The 13,350-nt window shown below is 29.9% G+C and overlaps 1 protein-coding gene across 1 annotated transcript in view; it reads left to right on the top strand.

Moving 5' to 3' along the window:
• The window catches only part of LOC106684547 (cardioacceleratory peptide receptor), a 145,842-nt gene that overhangs the window by 383 nt on the left and 132,109 nt on the right, over positions 1-13,350 (top strand). The window lies entirely within an intron of this gene.

The raw sequence follows: 13,350 nt of genomic DNA on the forward strand, positions 1-13,350 counted from the left end.
AAAAGTAAATATGACAGTAATAAAATTAAACAAATTTAATAGTAATTTAGATTCTATGATGAAAAAACAAGTGAAATAAATAATAAATTCAAGTTATTATGTTATTTATTTTACATAGTACATTATAACATACACACACTAACACACATACACACATCTATATAGAAATATGTGTGTGAGTATAATAAATGGATAACATATAAACTTGAATAATTATTTATAATATTCATTACTATCAACGTGCATTATAGTCCTTTTTCTCTTAACCCAATTATAACTACCGTAATTCTTAATTGCTAAGATCATTACATGATTACAAGAAATTGATGGTATACTTGCAATTATGGTAAAATTACAACTACTAGTTAGGCCAAAGTAATTGCTCAACAATACTGGAAATGTTGCTGCTGGTTCAAAACTTTCAAGAACACCAAAAGTTTCCTGAAATAATCTTTCGGTGCAGGTCCAGATAAGAGTCGGTAATAAACAATGCATACATAATATAAATATGTAATGTATATGTGATGTATATATAACACTAACTTCATTAAATTAACACCATTATTTTTAAAATTTTTTTTACATGTGAATAAACTGAATACTTTTTTACTAACTCCCTTAATAAGATATCATAAAAAATCAGTTTTTTTCGAGGGCGTCTTTCCATAACTTCCTTCCTTCAACTCTTAGCGCCAATCATTTATCAGGCACAGATATAACAAGGAAATTTATTTAAATAGGTATGAAATATGGCACTATTTATGGTTAAAAAAATCCATAAGTAATGAACATTAATAAAATATTATAGTTAATTCGTTAATTTAAACTTTTTTTGCCTGAAATCGTCCAGAAAACTCTGTTCACTGTTTCATTGCTATTACTTAACTAAATGTGTTGATGATTAGTTGTAAAATTATGTTTATAAATTATAATTATTTCGAATAAAAATTTAAAATTACAAACTATTTGGAATAGTATTTCACTTAATATGCTATGTCACTGCTATGGATTTCTTTACGTGATAAATACAGTGTGGATATTGCAGCGTGAAAAATTCTCATAAAAAAACGCAAATTTTGCACATTTTAAAATTCTTCAATTATAACAAAAAAATTCAAATCACATAAACAAAGAATTATAATGATCATTAAAGAACGAAATCAGTTAAGAGAACGCGTTCATCAGATGCTTTCAACTGAAGACGTGTGGATGACGATGATATGTGGTATTTTAGGAAAAATAGAGCCTTTTTTTTTAAAAAAAGGAATATATTTGTTTGCACTTATTTATTAAAATTTACAAATGTAAAAAAAAAGACAATAAGTTGATAATGTGATTAATGTTTCAGAACACATGATTGTTTTAGGATGGAAGAAACTAATGGTGGTACTTCAATTAAAGAATATTTTAAACTAACGACTTGTTTGATTCTTCTTACCCTTAATTTACGTTTGTATTTAGGAGTTAAAAATTAAAGTTTCTACGCTAAAACGGGGATAAGTAAACAATAAATTAAATTATTAACACAAACTTCAATTGATCCACTTTTTCTCTTAACAATTTATTTTGAAATGATAATGTTGTAAATGAGGTTAAATAAAGGCGATTTTGTGAGAAATAGTTTTGAATTGAAATTATAAATTTATATGACATGGGCAATTAGCCTGCAAAAGAGACATTTAAGGAATATGACATCAATGGTAAAGGTTGTCTCCTTGAGAATGGTCTTAGGGCCGAAACGTTGGTGAGTTTATAAAATAAATGTTGAGAGTAAAAGTGGTTCAATTGAAGTTTGTGTTAATAATAAAATAAACCACTTTCAAACAACCAATATAATAAATGATTAATCTAATCTCTATACGTTAATGCTCGGTAAAAATACAAATAGTTTTCTCATTGTAGTTGTTAAAATATTTTTATGAGACCTTTTTTCAAACAAAAGAAAAATTATGTAACATTCTTACATTTACGTCTACAGGATACATATAATATATATATATCAAAATATCAAAACATGAATGAAATCTTTATTTCCGTGTTCACTCACTCACAACTGAAGCTGCGGAAGTTATCTGATATCGCATCATTTCCTTACAACTATATTTTAAATTCATTTATCTAGTTAAACTATTTCCGCATGCTTAGTGTTAAGTAGGTGTGGGATTATAAATAGCTTTGATAAAAAAAGAATGAAAAAAGCCCTTAAACAAAAAATAAATTACATAAAAAAGTAAGTTATTGACTCTTACAAAATGATAAATATTGGTGTCTCTAGGGCTTTAAGTTAAAATTATTTGTAAATATTAAGTGTTGAGTTTGATCGTTTTTGTGTCTAAAGACTTAAATAATAAATTCTATAATCATTGGCTAAGTAACTTTTTGACATAACGTGAGATTAACAATAAATAACGTAATTTTTCTGTTGACAAATTATCTGTTTAATTATTTATGTTATTAATTAAAATGCTTAATGATTTTTAAAATATTACTATAGTATTTATTACTATAGTGTAGTAATTCCTCAGTTTCTAATAATAGTTTCCACTTAAATTATCTTAAAAAAGAGTATTTCATTTATAGTTTAGCAAATCTATTTTAACTAAGATCAGTGAGTAAACACTAAGTTATTAGTTAAAAAAGAAATATTTTGGTTTGGAAAAGATCCATTTTGGCGGATGAATAAATCTGAGTAGTTATTTGAATGAAGAAGTTACATGGCCTTTATCAAGAAGACGATACGCTATAAATCTGTATTAGTTATGTAAGATCACGGCCTATGGATCAACCTCTTGCGTGGTTTTTAAATATATCATCGACTTTGAATATCTATCATATGTGAAAAAAATGGTTTCGAAAATAGTTGCCCGAGATCTCTAACCAAAGTCCAAGTTATATTTGACATCGCTTTAAAATTCAAATATATGAGTCTTTTATTAATCTTGTTGATTCATAAAAAATATTTTTATTAATTGGATACAATCATTTATTTATATTTAAAACTATCCCGTTTGTAATGTTCCATCTTATTTTTTATTCTAAGCGTGTAAAAGAAATGTTGCAACCCACTACTTTGTCTATTTAAAAAATACTAAACCCACTTCACCTCTGACAAGATAATTTAATGTTAATGTATTTCTATCTGCATGAGGATTAAAATCTTTACTGAAATATTTTTCTTCAATTGAAGTATATCTAAGTTTTTGCATTTTCGTTCTGGCTGGATAAAACTGGTATCCTTCCCTCAGTATAAAAAAGATACGATCAATATTCCAGACCAGTAGGCTATATTCTTCTTCCATTATTTTTTAATAGTTCTGCTGTAAAACGTTCATCCTATTTTCGAACAGTTCTGATGGTAAGCCTTTTATCTCTGGAGGCTTTCTTCTTTAGGGATTGGTGATGGCTATTCCCACATTTAAGATTCCTGGCTTATCAATGCCTCAAGGGTCAAGATCTTCTCCTGTATCAAGCTCTTAAAAACGCTCCTTCCAGATATTGAGTATTTCGTCTTTGAATTTGGTAAGTTAGTCATTTTCATCTCAATTTTTTATTTTACGAAATTCTTGTTTTAGTAATCAGCTATAGATGAACGTTTTTTTACCATCATGCCAGCTTTCTATGATGGCTTGGTGTCTCTCTTTTATATATTCTTGTTGTTGAGTATAGTTCAAGATTTATTTTTACAACTTAGAGGACTTAATACGACTTTCGAATACCTTTAGTGTTTAAATTACTTAAAGCTTTTTTTTTTTTTTTTTTTTTTTGCTGGAGCTTATCCACCTGGATAACCATTTCTGAGTACTAGAGTAAGAAAGTACATTTTTCGGAAGTTATTGAGATGCTAATTTTATCAGTTTCAAACACACCTGCTGTTGAAATGCACCATCGAAGCAACTCATTATTATAATAAGATGTTCGATTGTTTAAGGCAAAATCAATTTTCCTATTCAGTCTTATATAGACAATAGGTATAATGAGTTCTAGATGACGTACTTTATTCTCGATTTTCTTTCCTAGGAAATTGTTTGTTGTTGAGGTGAAAAAAATTTCTATTTAGAGTATTATTACTATTCTATGTTTTTTGTACTGCGTTTCGGGTAATCCCCATATTCAAATAGTCACATAAATTAAAATTTGTAACATAGAATTATTTAAACAATATCTTTCACTACTGTACACTTAATAAAATATATAAATATATTTATAGTATTATATTATAGTATACCCATGAATATGGGGAATACCCGAAACGTAGTACAACAAATATAGACTAGTGATAATATTCCAAATAAAAGTTTTTCCACCTCAAAATCTTAACAAATAAAAAATGTACTTTGTTTTTAATATGATTGATTAATTTTGATTCTCCTCTTCTGTTGTTTATTTACTTAACTTTTATTTATTTATCTATGTTTATTTGTAATATCATTTAATCATTACTGTTATGCATTATTATTTGTTATGAATTCATGTTATGATTTAATCCGTAAAGCCCTAATACTCATTGTCTTCTGAGAGGCAGATTGTATTATTTCAATAAAATATTTTTAATACACAAAAAGTCGTCTACAAAATTAATTGCTGTAAAAAAAAAAGTTTTAGAGTTGAAACTCAAAAACCTTCAGAGATTAAATTAACGTTACATTAAAATTTTAAAAAATATTGATATCTTAAAAATTAAAAATGGTAGAGTGATAATTGAATGAAGTAAGTTCAAATCCTGGTCTCGTGAATTAAATCGTCACATTTGTTAGAAAATAAGACAGCCGTTTGACAAAATTCGAAAAAATATTTATTAGCTGACACTAGATAGGGGATAAATTGGGAGGTTGGACCCTACTGCTGGTCATAAATTCTATCTATGGCAAATTATCCTCTATCAAAAACTGCACTCGGTGCATCTTGAGGAAATAAGGGATTGAGTGTTCAAAGTTGTCTTAACTTTTTTTAATGTTTCACATCATAATTATTGAAAGAAAATATCTCAATATGGTCCATTCGGATGAAAAATATTTAAAAAAAAAAAAACAACTGGAAGAACTCAAATAAAAAAAGGAAGTAATCTAACACTTTGATAGAGTGAGAAGACAATAAAAATGAATTGATATATTATACAAAAAAAAACGGACTGTGAAGAATTGTAAATTTAAGGGATCGTGAAATTGTTGACACTTTCTATATGGATTAATTTAGTTTTAGATCCCGTTTTTGGATTCCAAACATTTTCACTTCCCTCCTCCCACAACGATTTCGTAAACGGTTAAGAAACAAAAGATAAATCAATTTGTTTTCCAATGGATAAATCAATTCAAATTTGTGTCCCCACTCCTCCCTATACCAACGGTCACTTAGTTTTTGACTGCCGTCAAAACAGCTATGCATTCAGTCTCATCATTTGATTTGTATTTTTTTTTCTTTCTTTTTTCATCTCTCTATTTGTACTTTCTTTAATATTTCTTCTCTTATCTATCTGTTACTATTACACTTTTCATTTACTATTTATAACCTTTAATTTTTCTTATTATATCTTACGTTTTTACATTTTATACCCCTGTTATTTTACACTTATATTTTTTCTTTTTTTCCTTTTTGTAACTATAATGTTTGTATCTTTTTTAGCCCTGACGAAGCCCTGCAACGTGGGGCGAAACGTTGGCTCAATAAAATAGTATAATTCTACTATTTGAGTTTTTTTTTGACCGCACCCGGACCATATTCCATGCATATATTATATATATTAGTATTGGTATATATCTATTCCGCTTAAAGATAATGTTTATTTCAAACGTAGCCGGTAATGAAGGCTTGACATAGAAAAGGCAAGACCGTTCGATACATTGTAAGAGTTTTAAGTTCACTATTCTTGACGTACTTCAGCGATTCCGGGAGATAAGTAAAAAGGAGCTGACGGACGGCTGAGGCCGACCGGGGGCAACAACTCGATCTGACTATCGATTTACACGCTCCATTGAGTAATCGCAATCTAATGAAATTTCCGTGCCTGAGGTTTGAGAAAGGATCTGAACGCCACACAATACCCCTTCCAGGTCGGGTACCGTACGGTAGAGGCTGAGTGAGGGTGGAATTAGAGTTAGGTGCACCATATTGGATTCCAATTACTCGAAAAGGATCAAACAGAAAGAACGTTATTGACTTACCAGCAAATGAGAGCGCTTTTATTCACAGACCAGACTCTAATTGGTATGTATGACTATGACGGTGTAGACAGAGCATGAAGACGAACAAGAGTGCGATTCGCTGTACTCTTTGTGTGTAATAGCCTTTGTAGGCAATTATGTATGGTTTAAGAAGGACTGAATTTCCATCCTCGAACAAGGGTTTCTAATGTACCAAGTTGAGATGCGACAGTGACAACAAAACATCAATGTATTAAAAAAATATCGATGATTATAAAACGTCACCTAAAATTCATCAATGTTTTGAACATCGATGTTTTCGAACATTCATTTCAGTAACATAATTTAAAAACTATTTGAATATGGTTCAATATAATATAAAAAAAAATTACAAAAAATTTATTTACATATTAAATATACAAAACCAAATTAATTACATATTTATACTAATTTGAATAATTGATCCAAAGTCACCATTTACGGACGACTGAACATGCTTATTAAATTCCCCAATTTTTATTGATATGTAAAATAAGTTCGTAGCGTTTTTCAATATTTCAATTTAATCCTCTCTGTGTTTATAAAATCATGCTTACTTGGTCAATAATGTTTACATATTCTAAAAAAGGATTAGTTAAGGTGCTTTTATGCATCAGTTTCAACCGAGATTCCTAATCTTTAAGTGGTATTTTGCTAGCTCAAAATGGACGAGAAAAAAAAATTCATTTTCGTAATTTAATGATTTTTTGTTTCCAAAAAGAAAAATCCGCTGTAAAGACGGTTAACAAAATTTGCAGTGTGTATGGCGATGATGCCTTAGGAGAAAGCACTGTCTGTAAGTGGTTTGCTCGCTTCAGAACCGGAAATTTTGACTTGGAAGACGAAAAGCACTCGGGTCATCCTTCAACTGTTGATGATTACCAAATTCAAGCATTGGTCATAGACAACTCTCACTCTACGACACGGGATATCACAGAAACGCTTAACATATCGCATGCAAAAGTTGAGCAAAAGCGTCCAGCATTGGCTAATCGCAAAGGCATAGATATAATTTCCATCACGATAACTCCCGTTCTCACGTGTCTTTGCTGACTTGGCAGAAATTATTGGACTTTGGCAGGGATATGATCCTTAACCACCCTATTCGCCAGACCTTGAACTAGTAGGTTTTTACTTACTTCGGGCCCTTTAAAACTCTCTTTACGGGAAACACTTTAATTTGCTCGAGGACTGCAAAACGCACATAGTGGAGTTCATTGCGCAAAAATCTGAGAGGTTCCGGAAGGATGGGATTAAAAAATTACCTGAAAGATGGCAACATGCAATATATCAAAATGGGTCATATTTAATTGATTAAAAAATATTTACATGAATCTGAAAATTTTATTGAAATCACCAGTAAAAAACGCTACGAACTTATTTTACAACCCAATATTATTCACTGTTGGTATAAAAAGAAGTAACTTTTTTCCCAATAAGTCGACTTATTTTTTCACTAATTATGGATTTCACAGTTAGGGAAAAAAAACTCTTTCTAATAGGACGGATTTTGCCATTACTGACAAATACTTAATTGCAACTTCAATCATATTAGAATTACTATAATTAGAACTATCAGAGTAAAATATCAATGGTAACATTCCTGTTTCATAAAGAGGAGCTTTAAAGTACATTTCAATTTCGGTTTAAAGTAACTCTCGTTGAAACTGTTTTTAAGCCTTCATGGAAGGTTCTGGAATGAGGAGAACATTCGGAGCGCTCTGATTGTTTCATTGGTTGTTGGTTGCCATTATAATTTATGTTTATCCCGTTGTCAGCGTAAAGGTAGGAAGTGCTATCTGCTTCCACCACATTGTTTATTGGAATGGTTCCTCCTTTTGTTTTGAATTTGAACTTTTCAGAATTATATTGGATTTTTTTTTATATTACTTTTGCATTAAAAAATGAGACGAAAGTAAACCATCGAGAACAAAACATCAATTTTAAAAGACCATCGCCTACAATAAATCGATTTTAAGAACATCGACGTTTTGAAAAAAACGTCTGATGTTTCAAAAACATGGATGTGGATGTCGCATCCACGCTCACAGAGGTGCATTTAGGAAATGCTTCTAGAGGCTGTCCCACTTTCTCTGTATATTGGTGAACAGGTCATGTTTTGATGTCGGACAATAAATACATATCGCAAGTTGTGTCACTGAAATAGTGCATAGGATAATCCAAGTTTTGGACTTGCCCAAATGATTTTCATCTGACAGAGCCTTTCTTGGATAACTTAGGTAGAATGTTCGTTATCCCCCTTCCAGTGACTAAAATTAGCTTCATTATAATTGTTATTGCTATATAATTTTTTCTATGTCTGAATGGATTAGGTCCCTTCACTTAGCAAAAGGGGTGGGATAATTGTTTTTGACATCTTCTATTAAAAAATCTAACTTTATAACGATTTCTCATCATTATCCATTATAGTTTATTTATGTAATATTATAAATAGGAATAATTTATTTATAGTAGATTTTAATTAAATAACAATAAGTAGTTGTTACCAGAAATGTAAAAAAAAAAATCTTATTTACTAGAATTAACAGGAAAATCTTAGTATACACACACACAATTTTCAAAACCTTGACCTTGGGGTTATGAACACGGGTTTAGAATACACCCCTTAATGACATTCAACAATACAGTGCATACAGTGCAAAATTCTATTATATTTTGAGAAAATACGACAGAAAAGATATATATTAAAAAAATTTAACAACTTAAATGTACAATTAAAAATAATATTGGGTTAAAACACTGGAATACACTTTTCTAGAGACTTGATATTGTGTAGTATTTGAGCTCACCCATTATGTCATATTTTTTATTTTTTGTCAGATATTAATAAATGGACTTTTGTTCATTGCCTCCCCAACAATAAGGCACATCGCTCACATTCCATTTCAGTGAGGATGGTTAATAGATGCGGGAATAGAACCCATACAGTAATAACCAAAGAATTATGTGTAACATGTTAATTCTTCTTTTTAATACTGATGTTAGTACAAAACTTGACTATTTATATTTTTCCTCGGGGGTAAATGGTATACTTATTGACAAAAAATTAAATAAATAATCTTCATAATTTAATTCGATTCCATAAATTGAAACGGTATATAAGAATAATGCATTTCGTTAAATATTATTGTAGAATATTATTTTCATATAGAGGAAAGATGTAAAACAAATAATAATTATATAAAAATGATTGTCTTTCCTCAATTAATCTAATAATTGTTATCAATATATGACATATAATTATGAATAATATAAATTTAATGATAAATGTAAAGGTTTATATAATCTAATACAATTGAAGATTTTACTAGAAAAAGGATCGATGTACAAAGTAAATAAAGGGATAAGAAGTTGTGATTTTTTTTTTTAAGAAAAGAAAACAAAGATACATTATTAGTTTTCATGTTGGCAAATACTAGTTCTCGGTTTTGGTCCTCTTAATACTTTATATATAATAATAATGTAAACTACTAAAGCCCATACGTGGTCAGAGATACTTTATAAGAAAGTGCTGTTTTTAGAATAACGGTTATAGAAGAAGTTAATTTTTTCAAGATTAGGCACAATCACCAGATTTTTTTCTGTCATAATTAAGGGCAAACACTTTATGAGGATGGTTGGACGCCGTAGAGCTTCCGAATACACAGAGTTGACTCAAGGCTAGAGTAACAAAATAAATTATTATCAGCCACATCCGGATTCGAACCCGAGTCTTTAGAGTTAAGTAATACAGTGCCTTACCACTGAACCACCCTACTCCTTCTTTTAATACATTATAGGTGATATATTTTTTCCAACTCCTATTATTTATTTATAAAAAATTAATACCACATATACAAGGAATAATCTAAAATATATAGACAGTGCCCTTCCTTTAGCACATGACATTAAAAGGACTGTCACATTAGCAGTTTATATATGGTTTTATATTCAATACGATAACTATTTTATGTTATACGATAAACACGTAAAAGTAATCTACAGGAAATACAATATTTAAAAGGTTAGAACTAACCATAATTTTCTTATGTTTAATGATATTTTTATTTATTGTCAGTTTAAAATTTTATCATTAGTGATAACGACAGTACAGTACATTGCATTGAATTTCATAAAAGTTTATCGCCTTACAGACCGTTAAATAGGTTATGTATCGTCAAATCTAAATGCAATTCGTGTGGGAACTTTACAAGGAAATGCAGCTAGGAATGCTGAAGATTCTAATACAACTTTTATACTGCTTGTTCCAATACATGTATTTTAGATGTTATCATCATTATAATACTTTATTTATTGTATATTGGTTAGGGGTGAATGCACTAACGATATGCACCAGGTGGCTCCTACAGGCAGGAGCAGTGTAAGCTATCATTACCTCTTGATTAATCAGGATGAATTTGAATCCCAAGTACTCCTTAACGCGGTCTATTTAAATGCAAATCATAAGCATAAATTAATCAAAGTAAATGAATATAGCACTTAAGGAATTTATGAGATCCTGGAATCAATCTTTATTAATAATTGTTTGATTTTCCAATAAATAGGATCCTATTTTAATTATATTTATGTATTAGTTTAATTGATTTGGGAAAACAACACAAATTATCTACTATTACGTCGCTTTGGTGGTGTTGTAAATAATTGAGAAAAACAATTTTTCCCAATAAACAATGAGGGTTTAACAATTATAAACCTAGATTGTACAAAAATAAAGCTACATAAGAATACATATATTTTTTAATAAGTTAATTTTATACTAGATTATAATACAGTTTTATTTAATAACTATGAAAAAATGTAATCTTACAAATAATTTTTTTTTTTTTTAAATAATTTATTTATTGATATTTACAACTGTATACACATATATACAACAAGTAAATTTGCTGTAGGTGACATAGTGACATGATAAAAACATGTGGAGAATCTACCCATTGATAGAACTCCAAAAACATTTCTAGAGGAGAAGATCTCGAGGCCATCTTCTTTTCAGACGCCTAGGAGGATTATTAGGTAATGAAGGAGAACCCAGGTTAGAAACAAGTGGATTTGGGTGGTTGAGAAGTTTATTATGGAAGGGACGGTATCTGGTTCTGGCCAAATCGGCAACATATGGAATATTGAGGTCCTGATGGATGACTTGATTTGTGACAAAGTAAGGAGCATTAAGGATTGGATTCTGGAGGAATTTGATGGTTTAGTGGAGCCCCAAAGCTCAACTCCGTATGTCCAGATAGGCCTTATAATAGTCATGTAGATCATTCTTTTGTAATGGATTGGTAATTTAGACCGTTTGTCTAGTAAATGTTGCAATAGTCGGAATCTACGAGCAGTTTCTTGTCTTTTTAGTCTTGTATGAGGATTCCATGTCAGTCGTTTGTCCAGATGTAGTCCTAAGTAACCAAATAATTTTTAAAATAGCATTTGTGCAGCACCACGACGATAAAAGGACTATTTTGGTTTTCAGGTTGTTTAAATTTGTACTGCTCAACCCAAGAAGGGTTAAGGGTGCAGTACTTTGTATGAAAGTACTGTTATTAGACCATCGGTTGTGCAAGGAGATGATTTAGTCAGAATTACGCTCGATCGCCTGATTTTACCCAATTAGGGGTATCCAATTTATGAGGCTGGGCGGACCCCAAGAGGGCTCCAGAACCCACAGGGTTGACTCACGGCTGCAGTGTAACAGAAAAAAATTTTCAGGATGTTAAAATACTTTACAAAAACCGGAACAGCCATAGAAGAAAGATTTTAGAAGTTTTTAAAACGGACATATGCATGCATGGGCGTACCCAGCGAGTGAATAGGGGGGGGACAGCTACCCACTCCTAGAAGTGAAAAGTAACTATAATAAAAATCAACTTTTTTCAAGCAAACAATTGTAATAACTAATAAAGCCTTGCTATAATTATATATAATGTTCTTAAAAGTTGGCTCCTAATTTTGATCCTGGTTTAACACTCGTATGTAGGTACGGAAGGTAACATATGTCGAGGGGCTAAATTAACCGAATACATAACAAATTCCTTCATCTCACTAACAAATATAGTTAAATAAAAATACCAATAGAGTCCATTGAAATAGCAATAACAGTTAATAGTCTCTTTGTTAATGATGAAACATAAATGAAGGAAAAACAAAGTTGACAATCTACAGACCTCTCTAGAAATGAAGAATAAAATGAAAAACGTTTATAAAATTTATTTAAAAATTAGTTTTATGAAAATAATGTAAAAAAAAAAATTGTCCAAAATAGGATCAAAACAAAATATTAGTTTATATTTTTTAAAAAGTAATGTATGTTCCTGAAAATATGAATTGTGTGTACTCATGTATGTTAAATAATATATTGGGTGAGGGTGACACAGTGATTAAGCACTTTGCTACTAACTCCAAGGACCATGGCTTGAATCCGGCTATGGCAAGATAAAAACTATTTATTCTGTTACCATAGTGATGAGTCAACTCTGTGGTATCTGGAGCCCTCGTGGTGTCCACCCAGACTTATATAATGAATACTCTTAAATGGGGAAAAATCTGGTGGTTGAGATTGAGCTTGAAAACATCACCTTCTTGAGTAACAATTGTTCTAAAAACAGTACTTCCTCTTAAAGTTCCGAAAACCTGACCCTTCATCTGCTGTAGTGGCTTACATTAATGTTAATTAATATATTATAAATGAGAAGCCATCAGAAAAAAATTAGTATATATAAAAATTAATAATAATGAAGTAGTATTTACGAATCCAATGAGATGACGGATGGGACATAGGAAAAAGCCAATACATCACTAAAATGCCAGAAATATATATATATAATAAACCGATTAATCGTTTTATCATTATTTATATATTTTAAAATTATTTTTTATCACAATAAAAATGATACTGCTTTCCATTTAATAAAGTTGTTCATAATGGATAATTATTATGTTTTTGAACTATAAATTGAGTTCCTAATTCGAGGTTAGCAAATCTTTCCTTCATTAGTCTATTTGTGAATGTATTGAAGTCTGGAATGTATTCAATATGATCTTGAACTGCCATACAATTATTTATGTGGTTTATTTCTTTTCACCTATATATTCATATATTATATATTATACCTATATATTCACGATATATAATCCTTTAAACTTTTTCATATCTTCTTCA

This window comes from Halyomorpha halys, unplaced genomic scaffold (genome assembly GCF_000696795.3).
Source record: "Halyomorpha halys isolate HHAL.00 unplaced genomic scaffold, Hhal_1.1 Scaffold29.1, whole genome shotgun sequence".
Classification (NCBI taxonomy): domain Eukaryota; kingdom Metazoa; phylum Arthropoda; class Insecta; order Hemiptera; family Pentatomidae; genus Halyomorpha; species Halyomorpha halys.